General features: G+C 43.9%; 1 long non-coding RNA gene across 1 annotated transcript; it reads right to left on the bottom strand.

Annotated features, from left to right (window-relative positions):
* Positions 1-598: 598 nt before the first annotated feature.
* On the bottom strand, positions 599-3,587 carry LOC128894371 (uncharacterized). Its single transcript, XR_008461531.1, has 3 exons — positions 2,306-3,587; positions 1,674-1,801; positions 599-1,599 (listed from the first exon to the last, which is right to left on the bottom strand). It is a non-coding gene; the product is annotated as an uncharacterized LOC128894371 (long non-coding RNA).
* Between the last annotated feature and the right edge of the window lie 10,147 nt (positions 3,588-13,734).

Here is a 13,734-nt window from a genome sequence, read left to right as displayed (position 1 = left end):
GCGCCGCAATGCTCGCACCGGTGCGTACACCTTTGTACACACTCACGGGGATCTTGTGGCGGCAGGGAACACGGTTGCGCATCGCAAGCTCTACATGCCGTATAATGTAAGCCTCTTCTTCATCTCCGGTTCGCCTACCCTCCCCTGCCCCTGTGCCCTGGCTCCCTGTCCGCCCCTGTTCCGCGCGATGGTTCTTCGCCTTCTTCCTCCTAAGTCTCTTCTTTCCATCTTTTCTTCCGCCTGTTCTTCTTCTCTTGCGCGGTCCCGCCACGTCTCTGTCCCTTGTTCCACGTTTCACTCGATTTCTTCTTCCCCGTCGTCGTCCATCTTTATCTTTCTCCCGCACGCCACCTCCCTCTGTCTCTCTTCGTGTCTGTCTTCGTTTCACTCTATCCCACGCGCCTTCTTTCCCGTTCTCCGTTCGTCTTAGCGACCAGCCGCGTTATTTATTGCCTGGCAGCAACAGCCGCAAAACTTAAAGCCCATACACGCGTGTACACTTTCTGCGTATGGTTTTTACACCGTGCATTACAATGCGCGCGCATGTACGCATTATACTGTCCACGTGATTCATTACCGGCCGATCCTCTCCCGGCTGCTTAAGAAAATACGGAAACTATAATTGCGCGAGACTTATGATGCCCTGGTCCAGCCGCCGCGAGCCGACGCGCCGCTCGCGGGATGTGCGCGCGTCGGGACGCGGAGGACGATACCGCTCTCTATGCCAGTGGTGTTTCACCTTTTCGAGCTCGTGCCACGGGTCAAAGAAGGGCTCTTCAGGTATGAACATATTAAATTCAGATTAGTTTGCGTGATTTTTAAAGTTTAATGCTCGTTGAATATATTTATACCTGACGTGGATCTCATGTAGGGGGTGGAAACTTTGTTTAACCCCTTAGGCTCGTCGCGCCACTAAAGTAGCTTTTGCGGATATCATCTTTCTGAACGACGCGCCACTGTAGTGGCTTACACGTAATTTGCGTTAATCTTTGCCGTACAAAGAAACAGCCCGGCGCAAAATTCATCCGTCCCTAAGAGGTTAATGAAGGATCTCGTATACTAACAGGAGATTTTTGCTGATACAGTGTTACTCTCGTATATCTTACAGAAGAAAGGAGCTGTCTTCTATGAATAATCGTAATTTTACTTTCTAGGAGCAATCCTATTATTTTTAGAAGAACAACCTTGACTCTTAACCGTTGCTACTTTCACGAGTACTAATTCATTAATTCATCGGTGTGCGATATAAGCTCGCCTTTGAACAGCACGACGGTTAAGAATCACTGCGCTATGGGGCTACGAGCAGCGTTTATGATCGCGGGGAAGCCTCGCGAGATCATATCGGCCGGATCTCTTCATCCGCGAAGCCGCGCGCTCCCTCCATTGAGTCGTCCATTGTCGTTGATCGTGACAGTGCGTAATTGTCGGTGTTTTATTGCCGGTAGTAAAGTAATCAGTCGGCTGGAATGTTTAGTATTTAATCCTCCGTCGCCCGTGCGCGTCCGTGTGACACACGCACGATCTCCAGCCCCGATGAAACCTAACTGTGTGCATTTGGTACGAAAGTACCCCGTGCGCCACGAAGGATACTCGTTTAGTCTGGAAATGATAATTATGGATAAATGTGTGCTTAATGGCTGCAATAATTGCGGTTAAACCTAGCCTGTTATTACCATCAGGGCTGTGTATCGGGCGTCAGACGTAGAGGACGTTTATCCAATGGTTGGTGTTTCATATCTCTTCCTTCTCCTGAAGAGGGTACTCATGAAGTGTGTGAGCGACGTGGACGATACTCTCGACACTGCAACGTTGTGTTTGATACATTAACTCTTTACACATGAAGCGCGACGTAGAAGCGACAGTCTTTATTTGTCTTCGATTTCGTTAAATCTCGAACTCTTCGTAGCGATATTGATTCATAAATAGTTTGCTACGCTGTAAAGTGATACACTGATTAAGTAGTTATAAGATATTTTATTTCCACGACTCTCCAATCATGGTAAATGAAGGTTTAGTCGTCTAAATTGTTAGCTCTCTGTAATGAAACTATCGTCGCGTGCAAAGAGTTAATACTTGACGTAATTTTTCTCCTGATACATGTTGAAAATTGTGTGATCTATTCAGAGAAACTCTACGACCTTGAGATTATCTTGACCTTGAATCGTCAGGCCGAAAATAAACGACCTTACGAACACCTCGATCCTGCAGCAAAGGTCGCGAGAAAATCCAGACGTAAATTAAACCGTTATTGGTTGAAGGGAATCACTTCTACGCCAGTGAAATATAATTAATGATTGTACTGTACCGTCTGATTGGTGCTTACGAATTCCTGCCGCAAAGGTTCTTACGAGAGGACGAGTAGCGAGTTGCTTGGATTGGTGGCTATAAATTCCAGGCGTCGACTGGAGTGTCGAAAGGTTAGGTTCAAGGGTGGCAGTTTACGACATTACTTGATTTAGTCCACGACAACGTGCCTTTCGTGTATCAAGCTTGTTACGTAGACTTTTATTAGTGTACCTAGATCTGCAATTCGAAACAGAACAAACTCCATCGATACCAGAAGAAGTAAGAGTGTAATCCGGGATCAAGGAGCATTTAATGTTGGAGTAGATAAGTTGAATCAGACAAGAAGCGATCTACTTCTGTTTCAATGGTATCTCGGGAGATCGACAAGAAAGAGGTAGGATGTATGATCGTTGCAATGATACAATATCGTAGCCTTAGCTACTCCCTAATGAAGCGAACTCTAATACTTGCGAAACGTCCACGTGCAACGACGCAGACCTCGAACCTATCCCTACAACCATCTTTGCTATCCGCGATCTTCCATCTTTCCATTCGCTCTTAAAGTCACCTGCTGGAAGTAAACTCGATGCCAATCCAACTGCAGTGGATTTTTCAAAGTTACCAATATACGCATCTATCCCAAAACTATCTTACACCACAGACAGCAATAAACAATGCACTTAACCAGAACGAAATCCATGGACGCCAATTTACACATCAAAGCAAAGGTTTCCTCCGTAATTCCCTTTCATTCAAAGTTCAGTTAGCGGTAGCGGACTCCAAGCGGACTGCAGCCTACGGAGGCGACGCTGCCTCATCCGAGCACGATCTAGCCGCGGCAGATCTCTCCGCACTGTTACGTGGTCGTAGATACGCACACGTCCGCACTCGCCGTATCTGCCCAGGCTGTCTATCCGATTCTTTCTTTCACTCCGTTTCGCTCCCCCTTCTGGAGGTCTCCGTCCGTTCGTCTGGCCGAGTCATCAGCATTGCAGTCAGGTGCCGCTACTTGCACAACCTGGTGGATTCCATCTCGGGAGCCGGATGGAGGAGACCCGGGAGCCCGTGTGCCTGGACAAGCCTGCACGGAGGTAGCGGAGCGGTTTCTATTTTCTGCCATCCCGGTATTCGCGCCGATTTCATCGGGGCGGCCTCTAGCCTATGTCGATTTATAGTATCGCGGCCCATTAGAGATAATTGTTAGGGCGGTAGCCGGAGTAGCGCGCACACGGCACGATGTAGAGTCGTTTTTCCCGTGGTCTGGCTGCCAACGTCGACTCCAGCTCGTTCCCGCTTGTCTCTGCGAGCTAACCGACCTGCTGCTTTATTATGTGCGAAATTTTTCTCCCCAACCTCCCAACCCCTCCTCCTCCTTTGCACACGTCGGTCATTTCAGCCGCGTCGATGGGGCCCGGTTAATTGGAATGTCGACCCCTTCGATTAAATTGTTAGAGTAAAACGCGATACGTGCCTCGGGGGCAGTTTCTTTACGCCTTTCGTCGCCGGGACCCACCGGCGACGCGTGTCCGCCGTGAGACTGCCTACGATTAGGGCGGCAAGGAAGAGAAAAGGGAAAATTTACAGTACGTGTTGAGGATGCAATTAGAGAATACGGATATCGTTTGATAAAGAAACGAGATTAACTTTCACAATAAACTTACTTTCGTCTAGACTGATACATGCGTTGCTTTCGAGATTTAGAATCTTACTGATCGTTTAAAATTACCGACAAACACGACGATCCGAAATACCATTATTATGCATCCTAACGATTTATCCCAACAATGCCGACAAGAAAACGAAACTGCGAAAAATACAAAAGTTAATGGAGGCTGCTACCAAAGCGGAACTGGTCTATCTGGCACGGCCAAGTTTATACGTAGAAGGGAAACGTGATGCTGCAACTGTGCTTCAGGAAGTACCATCGACTCCTCGGTCACGTGCCAATCGTAATAAAACGTTTCTTACTCCCAACTAACCACGAGTAGAAAGCAGAGGAAAAAATGCATTAATAGATTTTTCAGATGGAAGCACAAAAAAACCATCATTGGTTGAAAAATCACCGTTTGAGAGACACTGTACTGCCAGAAGAAAATGTCATCGACGAATGACTTCTCCCTCCAAGACACATTCATAGTTCGCAGATTATAAAGACCAGTTTAGTCGATTAAAAAAAGACACACTTTTCCGAGATTCCGTGTGATACGAAGCAGCCTGTTCCAGTCGGACTGGCGTTTTGCAAGAAAATGTCAACTTCGTCCTTTTCTAGCGTCCTATACTCTCCCTTCTCGAGCCCTCTCTATGCTCGTCTCGTAACGCGTAGCGTTCGTATGAATTCCCGGTGTAATTTAGATAATTTTCCTGACTGGTAATAAACTAATGTAGGGAAAAAGAGCATCGCGCGCAAACATTCCTCGAACGCGTATAATAAAAAAAAAAAGGAGAAGGATGGGGGAGAAACGAAAAGCGAAGATAAATAGATAAGTAGGATGAATGGAGGCTGGACAGAGCGCGAGAACGTTAAGGTATTCACACACGGTCAATTCTATTCTGCTACAGCAATAGTATTGCCAATAGTATCGTTAGGAGGTATTTACCCAAGGATCTGAAAATTTTTCCCTGATATTTCCAAATGTTCGGACTGCCTTGATTTTAAATACGAACACCTGTTTTTATCGACATTTGAAATAACAGGTGTTATTGTCCAGACTAGTAAACATGGGCTACGTACACATATGATTTTAAATCAACGACTTTTGCCAATGTCCTAACGTATTGTTGCCATGCGAACGAGAGTTTGTTAATACAAAGCCTGTACGCTAGCAGTTCACATTGTAATCACACCTCAAGCGAATTATACCCGAAAGTTTCTAATAATTGCATAAAGAGTTTTGTTTTTATTAAAGCTGTCTAGTCTTTGTTAAGACCCCTGTGATCTAGTGTCCCTGAAGCAGTCCTTGTTCCGGTAACAAATTATTCATATTTGTGTAAATCGATAATGAAATCAAGAATCAAGAAGAAAATGAAAGAAATATTGCTTACTTGGAAAGTATATTATATATTCTTAAACTATCGAAGAGAACCACAGATTCCTTCGATAATACTGATCGTGTGTCCGTGCCTTTACACAGGGACACGGGAAGAGAAACGCGGAGACAGAGATGAAGAGGTGTACATCGTAAAATGAGATTTGTTATTACCGCGCTTCAGCGGGTCTCTTGTATTGCGATCGTCAACGAATTCTCGTTAATTCTGGAGAAACTGTATCGAAAGCCAGGACTAATAAACGATAACGAAATAACACCGCGCATTACGACTTCCCGTTATTCATCTTTGAAACGAACTATCCAGATATCGGCGACTCTTATAATCGCTTCCACGAAGCTGTTCGTTATAAACAGCCACGCACACCGCTGGAAAATCCGGCCTGTGTACTTTGCGTGGAAACGCCGTTTGTGACGGATTCCAGAACAAAACTGGTTGTGGAAAGCAAAAGAGGAGGTGTGTGGAGCGCACCAAAGGAAATCGCGCGACCGCTTAATCCGGTGAAATTAGCTGTGGCAACGTGTTCTCTGCTTATCGTTTTGTCGCTTATCAAAAGAGTATTCGTAACGAGGAATACGCGGTAAACAGAATGAGGCAGACCGATCATCTTGATTAATATGTATATTATTCGCACGAATATAATTCTTACAGTTGTGATGATACTGTTGCAAACTGAAGCGAACGTTTCAAGTAGACATTTTATATTAACAATGGATGGTAGTAATTGTTTCGCCTTTCTTTCAGTCAGTATTTATTACAGTTCTCTTCGTTCCCACATCTGAATGTGAAGATTATTTTTTTTAATCTATCTATGATGGTTTTTCGCTGTTTAAATATTTGGGTATTTCAAGTGTCCATAAAAACTTGTAGTATCTGTTATATTTTGAGTTCGTAGCTTTGTTATGCTGTACTTCTTTATCTCTATTGCACATTGTTTCCAAAATGGAGGGTGGTATCGATGAGAAAATAAGATGGAATATGTTACGAACACTGTGGAGGAAATGTTACTCTCATCGCTAGTTGCATCCACCAAGAAGCTAGCACAGTCGCAACTGAAGCTGGCACAGCCGCAGCTGATACTGGACTGCGTTGTTCTGTTAGTCGTCGTCAGCGGGCTGACAGTAATATCCAAGTGGCCATAGAAAGCACTGCTTTCCTATTTTCTTCCATAGCACTTCAAAAGAGTAGGCGCGAGAGTACCTCGAGCATGCCTGGAGCCATGTGGAGAACTTACTGTAACAATTCTCTTAAATTGCCAGGTTTACGTTCGCGGACGGCCAGGATCGGTTTGTAAAGAGGCGACGACTGATTGATACTCCCTTTCGGTGGCTGTCTACCCTGGTGGGTTCCAGAACACCATCTTTGCTCTCTGGAATAAGAGAGATTCGGGAGCACGAAATGTGTCGACTATACAGGCGAAGAGTGATGCAGTCCAAGCAATGCGTCTTCCTCTGTCTTTCCCAGTAAACACTGGGATAAAAACTTCTGTCTCGTGTGGTTGCACGATTGCCAGAAATTTTGAAAGATGGCAACGTAGTTCTTCGACACTTTTACACTTCCATGTTTCTATACATCTATGAAAAATATACTGAATGCAACAGATACAAATGATATCGAAAATTAAATGTACATTTTTTCCTACTTTCATATTCAATTAATTCGATACATAATGTTTAGAGTGAATACTTAAATTCATTACCAAACTGTACGCTTATCAACTTGTCGTAGCACCAGTCGTGGTTTATGTATTCAGTTAGGAGCGAACTTATAAAGGGTTAAAAATGCTTCAACGAAACTGACCAAACTGACGCTCTCTGGGTCACGCGGTGAAAGTTCGTGACGAATTCTTCTAATCGGGTCAGACACCTCCATGATGATGTCTTCCACCGACCAGAGAGATGTAAAGTGCGTTGTTCCGAGAAGGGGATCTCGGGATTTCGTAAGCGACGGTCCTGGACTTTTGTTCCCGAAATACTTGAGAGCATTCGATTCTCGAGAGAACAGAAGAAGCAGCCGCTTCTTGGTGCTCGAGGAATGTAAACAGTTTCTACGGGAAGAATTCGAAGCCGACGCATACTCTCTGCGTTGCGTAGGTCGCAATAACCTGCGCGTCCAGTTAATCTTGTGTGACTGATGAGTGTGAAGTATGCGCACGGTGAGAGTTTAATTGAAGACGCTTGGGCGTTTGGTACGGGTAGCGCGGTTACTGTTTGCTAGATTCTTGGAGAATCTTCAATTCAATTAATTTCCGCGTCTGGATCAATTACGAGCTGCTGATTTAATGTAGCGTTAGATATCTGTGAAACTGCTTCTAATTGTTATTAATATTTAACCATGTTGAATAATTTAGCTAAATAAAACAGGAAGATTTCAAGTTTTCTTTAGTGTAACATATTTAAGCAACAAGACGAGATTGAAATACTGGCGTTTAAAAAAAAAAAAGGTGCAAGTGATGCGGTCTCTTCGAAACGTTCGATCCGCACACTGTCAAATTTCTACGACCGCGACGACTGAAAAATACACAGAGTCATTCTATGCGGCGATAGACGAAGTTTTCGGCGTTTAGGTATGGCCCAGTTATAAATCTTGGGCCCAAACTCAGATATTTCGATCACTATTCACCTGAACGTCTCGAATCAGAGAAAAGGAAACTTTCAAATTATAATCTAACAGTTTTTTTTTGCAAAAATCTACTAAAACAAATACTGAATGTTACCGTATACATTATAAATGTTTAATCAATTCGGAGATATTAATTTTCGAGGAGGACTACTCGCGACGACGTCGATGGATCTTTGCGCTGCTCCTCGCCATCGTCGAACTTCTGGGCGTCGATTACGAGGAAAATGATATATCAGCGCGTACATACACGATAGAGCATCCAGAAGGGGTTCATTAAATCGCCAATACTGGAAAAATTCGTAATTGATTCGCGCGTTCGGCGTGATTTATATGATTTACGCCGTTCATTAAGGAAACGTCAAATAACTTAACGCCGCCTGTATCGCGCCGCAGCGCGACTAAACGCGTGCAGGATCGGTAATCTCTGTCCCACCGTGCGAATACCATTATGGAGTGAAAAAGTTTTGTTCTTTCTATCACGTGAAAACGTGTTCCCTGTTCGTCGGAGTCAGTGGACGCTGCTGCAGGGGATTCACATGCAACCAGAGGCGGATTAAGATTTTTTAGACCCTTGGGCTGCAGGTTCTCTGAAATCCCTAGTTAATTCTCTAAGACTCCGACATTTCAATAAACTTACAATGATATAATCCATAATAAGAAAAGAATATCACAGTTTGAATAGATATTATTCCTCTTTTGCTTCCATCCAATAGAATTCCTAATTACTTTTCCTACCACTTTTATATTCAATATATTTTCTACATTTATAAATAAAAATTAAACGTATTAGAAGACTGCGAGTTTATCAATTACATTTTCTCCTACTTTCATATTTAATTCATTCTATACATAATTTTTAGAGAGGAGACTTAAATTCATTACAAAACTGTCCGCTTATCAACTTGTCATAGCAAGAGTCGTGGCTTGTGTCAAGGCATTGGAAGCCCGGAGTACATGACATGTGAAAACGGGGCTTTAATCCGTCCCTGCATGCAACGAAGCCGGTGTTGCATCACTGGACTAGCCACGGCCTTATACGTTTCTTTGCTAGCAGTGGCTTCCTACATCTCGTGATAACGTGCTTATAAGGCTCGATCTTCGAGAAACCCGGTTCGCGAGCCCCCTCGGTGGCGAACGAATCCGCCGCTGAGACGTTGCTTTCCAGGATTGCTACAATTGTAACTTCCGATTTTTTTGCGCAATTGTATTATGGTAACTCGCCTGCCACCCTGGCTAGCGAAGCCAGCCTATTTGCTGGATGCCTTCGTAACAGTAAGCACGGACGCACCTGTACGCGCAGGTACTTTAACGGTGCCTAGAAAGCACTCTAAAAATGGCGATACTCTCCGAATTTTGTTGATAATAGCTCGATAATTGAGCCATTCACTGCATAAATCGATTAACTCTACTTTTTGCTAAATCTTAAAATTACATGTCAAAGCACTTGGTATAGTAATAACTTTTTATATTTATAACAACTTTCCTGAATAATAAAGATTATCACCATTAAACGACAAAATTTTATTGGCCATTGAATAATAAATAATTTATTTCAGAGGCTATTTCATCGCATTTCTCAACCTTTTGTTTTATGGTGTTAATCGATTTGTGCAATGAACGGCTCAATTAAATTAATTGTGCTTTAGAGAGTGTTTCTACATTATCGGTCTTCTCGCTCAGGGAAAAACATTCAGGACCGAGGTGATTGAATCAAACAAGCTTTATCGACTTTTCCATCGCGAAAGGAGTTTCCCAAAGAAGAACAGAGGAGGAGCAGTCGCAAGGAAGGATTTCAGCGAGTCCTGCGACGACTCCTTTGCACGGCAGAGTTATTCCTCTGTCGAGGAGCGGTAAGTGAGCGCGAAGGATATCTGGCAGACACATTTCTACGGTCGGCAGTAAAGCTGGCCAACAGTGGCGCACCAAAGTAAATGTTATAACAAACACAGTGAGCAGAGGCCACGACGCCCCGCTATTTAACATTATTTAGTTTGCTTTGTGAACGTTTAAACAGTGCCTGCCTACTTTTTGTATGGGTATTTGATGTGCCTCGGCCGGCCTCGAACCCTGGGTGTATATATAAACGAGGATCCCAGTGTTTGTTTTCTAGGAGGCACTGGCGAGGCAAGGATGGCCGAATGCATGCAACCGTGCGCGCATACACGCGACTATGGCAATTGCCGCCTTTGCTGCGTCGAGATCCGTCGAAAAATAACGTTGATCCTCGTAAACTGGTAAGGTTAAATGCTCGTTGCAGAGGATTATTATAAAGCGAGGAGGAAGATTCCTAGGTGTATGGAAAAAGTTCTCATCACGTGACACGATTGAAGGATATTCTAATCTATGGTATGATTTTCTTCAATTTAAACAGAAGTCTACCGTACTGAACGGTCAGTCAAAGGGTAAGAATATCTTAGGTTGAGTGAAGACGTTATTAGTCAGATCGAGCATGTTTATGTTATAGAACCGTTTCGACTCGAGGTTCGGGTTATAAATCATACATCACTTACGAATTTCCAGTTTCTCTCGGCTAAAGCTCTCAAGTTAACGACCATCATTACATAAATCACACGTAATCCATTATGTTAACCGGAGTGTAATAAATTATATGTATGTGGAAAGAAGGAACTGTATTCGCCATCGAACCTACATTTCGAATGGGTTTACGAAGCAGATGTAGCTTTTAGTTTATCTTTTAGAAACCTTTTTGGCTTGAAAATTTTCGAGGATTTTACATAAATCGTGCGATATCTCGCTCATTTGCACGAATCCAAGCGTTATTTGGACTGTGGTTCGAATAAGACAACCTTCCCTTTCTCTGTTGACCCATCTCCCTTTAGTATTACTTGATATCGCATAAGCTGAACGCCTTCTCTCTTGCAGTTGACTGTACATAACGAGATCCACGACAAGATCTCGCAATTAATCTCAGGGAACAAACGATCCGCTAAATCCCTGAAAAATGGTCTTAATGCCACAACAAACGCCAGGCTCGAAAATAGCGCGCCATCGTCGGTCGGCGTCCTCTTGGGAAAGTCAAGCGATTCTTCCGATTTCGAACGATAGCGATATATTTTTCTCCCGGATGTAAAGAACGCACGGCGCAGGCACGAAGATTTACACGCGTATTAAATTACACGCGACTTCGTGACACGCAAAGGGAGCCTTTTCTGGGTGGAGCGCCAACGACGAAGGCGTGTTTCGTGTAAGAGACCCGCGACTCGTTGTCCGAGCATAGAAATCAAGATAGAAAGCTCTCGTATACCTGGAGACGCTGGAGACAAATGGTTGTGACGTACGGCGCGGATTCTCAACTCCGCCGCGGTCTCTCCGCTTAAATCACACCCGGAATATTTACGATACGGCATATCACGTTTCAATATATCTTATTGTAGTCGTGGCCCGCATCCCCGGTAATGAAAACGTGTTTATGTAACAACACACCGCAGCGGGTCCGCGTCATATTCTCGTCTCACTGTTTATACACCTTCGCGTGCTTTACACCGTTAATAGTTTCCCAACTTTAATTAAAACCACACTTTTTCATGGAATAACAGCCTACTGAATATCCTCCTGCCTATTGTCAACGGGTATATTTTGGAAAAATCAATAATTATCGAAAAGTTTGTACAGAAAGACAACATCTTGTCGCGTGAGCGCGGAAGCCCAATCAGAATGCTCGTTATATCAGCTTCAAACATTTTTTGTAAAGCAACGACGTGCACTCTCGCCGCTCTCGAGTTCAATCCTCGCAAAATCGGTTAAGAAACTCGTTGCATGCGTATACTTATAAGTAATAAAAGGTACTCAAACGTAACAACATCTTTCGTCACGAACCTGCTTCCAAAATTAAGAACTAAAATTGAATAACTAAGAATTCAATGTTTATGACCTAAGGTTTCGATGAATGTTAGAACTCCCTTTATATTTGTACGTCCCTTGAAATACATATAGTAAAGTTAGCTTAATTATAACAATAATTATATTCTGTGCCAAGCCTGTGATTTACCGCGTAGTCGGCGGTGTTCAAATTAACGGTAAATCAAGCGTTACGGGGCATTTTATTAATCGATGCCGTGCCCCCGTAATGAGAAGGATTATTTGTTTCCACCTAATCGTATCGGTTCTAATACCCGGGACCGAACGAGCACGCGTCTAGTTCCATTTGCCTTAATTCGCGTTCGCCGTCTCGCGCCGCGTAATATCCGTGATATTATTGGTGCACGGTCAAGCGTTCGTTATTAACGAAGGGGAAAAAGAGCTCGTTGCGAAACGGAGATTGAAACGGAGGCGGGATAATATGGTGGTTAACTTCTACCGGGAGGCACGAAGAATGGTAATGCCTCTAAAGACTATTTAAAACATTTGAAAGTAGATACTCTATTGTTGAGGGAATGCATCGAATTGCGCTTTATAAAGTCAAGTCTACATAGCATTCTCTTTGATGAGTAAAGTCGTACGGGGCACCACTCACAAGGCAGACGATACCTCACTTACCATTGCAATTAAAGCAAAACTACTCCAAACAAAAGTTATCCAAAATTACCTTTAAAAACTTTATCTTCTTCTACAATTTTCCATGAAATCCATAACAACCAAATCATGGCTCAAAACCTCCCCAAGTAAATAACCAACGCAAGTAGTTCCCAGGCCAAAGAAATAAGAGGAAGAATGTTCATTGGCCCTGAAAACATTCCAGCACGCATTGTATTGTCCCCAAGCGACTTTCCCAGCGATCAGGTAGTTTGCCAACATCGGGGATGACGAGATTGAAGCGTCGAACCGGGCGCCCGCGCTCGTTACGCGGAAAGTCACGCAGGAAAGGAGGCGACGTCTTCCGAATCGGTGAAGTTGAAAAACGCGGCAAGAAAGCTGCCGACGCGCGTCCGCTGGTCTCTTGCGAGCGGCGTTATACGTTACTACCGTAACGGGGCGCCCGGCAGCCCATTTTCGCGTTACGCAAAGCCTCATTAGGCGTCCTATTCTCGGTCGCGGCGTTTTAACCATAGCCGAGCGCGCTCGGGGTGCAACGTCCTTTCGGGCTCTTCGTAAAGAGGTATTCTCTCTCGAAACTCGGCCACAGTGGATTCGTCGCGTCGCGGGGAACGGGCTCGTTTGTGTTCGGTCCGAGCAAAAGACAGCCGAGAAGGGACCTACTTTCTATCGTAGTTAGCCTACTGTCCGAGCAACGTCGCTCGAGTATCCGGTAGCGCCCCGGGCGGTCGGCCACTCTCGCTTCATTCGAACGACTCGATTACATCCATTAATTGAAATTAAGGTGATAGTTTTATATTCAAATCCATTTTCTAGGCTTTTTGCGAAATTTTTTCAAACGAATCAAAAAAGTTTTTCGAATAATGTACTCTTATTTGACGTACATACATAAAATATTTTTTTAAATAGAAATAGTCAATACTGTAGGAGTTATGTTTTGCTCTTCCGTCTCCCTTTAACAAAAATTGTCTTACTGGCTGACACGATTCCAGGTGTTCTGCTAATCTGTAAAAAAGAAAAAAAATGAAACGACATCTTCATTAGTATGAGTGTGAAGATACTTTGAGAAAATAAAATTAAAATAAATTCAATTTCTCCTGATCCATGTATGACGTAGCTGTTAACGTATCAACCGACAAAGTCTGTCATTTCCTGGAACGAGTCCGTTCACCACCGATGACCCCCAAAGTAGAGGATCCCTAGCGGAGATTACGTCTCGTGCCGACGGTCAACCACGCGCTGGCATTCTCGATTCAAGGTACGTTCGAAAGCTTCTCCGGTGTCAGA

Source organism: Hylaeus anthracinus, unplaced genomic scaffold (genome assembly GCF_026225885.1).
Source record: "Hylaeus anthracinus isolate JK02 unplaced genomic scaffold, UHH_iyHylAnth1.0_haploid 0, whole genome shotgun sequence".
NCBI lineage: Eukaryota > Metazoa > Arthropoda > Insecta > Hymenoptera > Colletidae > Hylaeus > Hylaeus anthracinus.
Note: the sequence above shows the minus strand (reverse complement) of the source record. Positions and strands in the feature narration are given on the sequence as shown.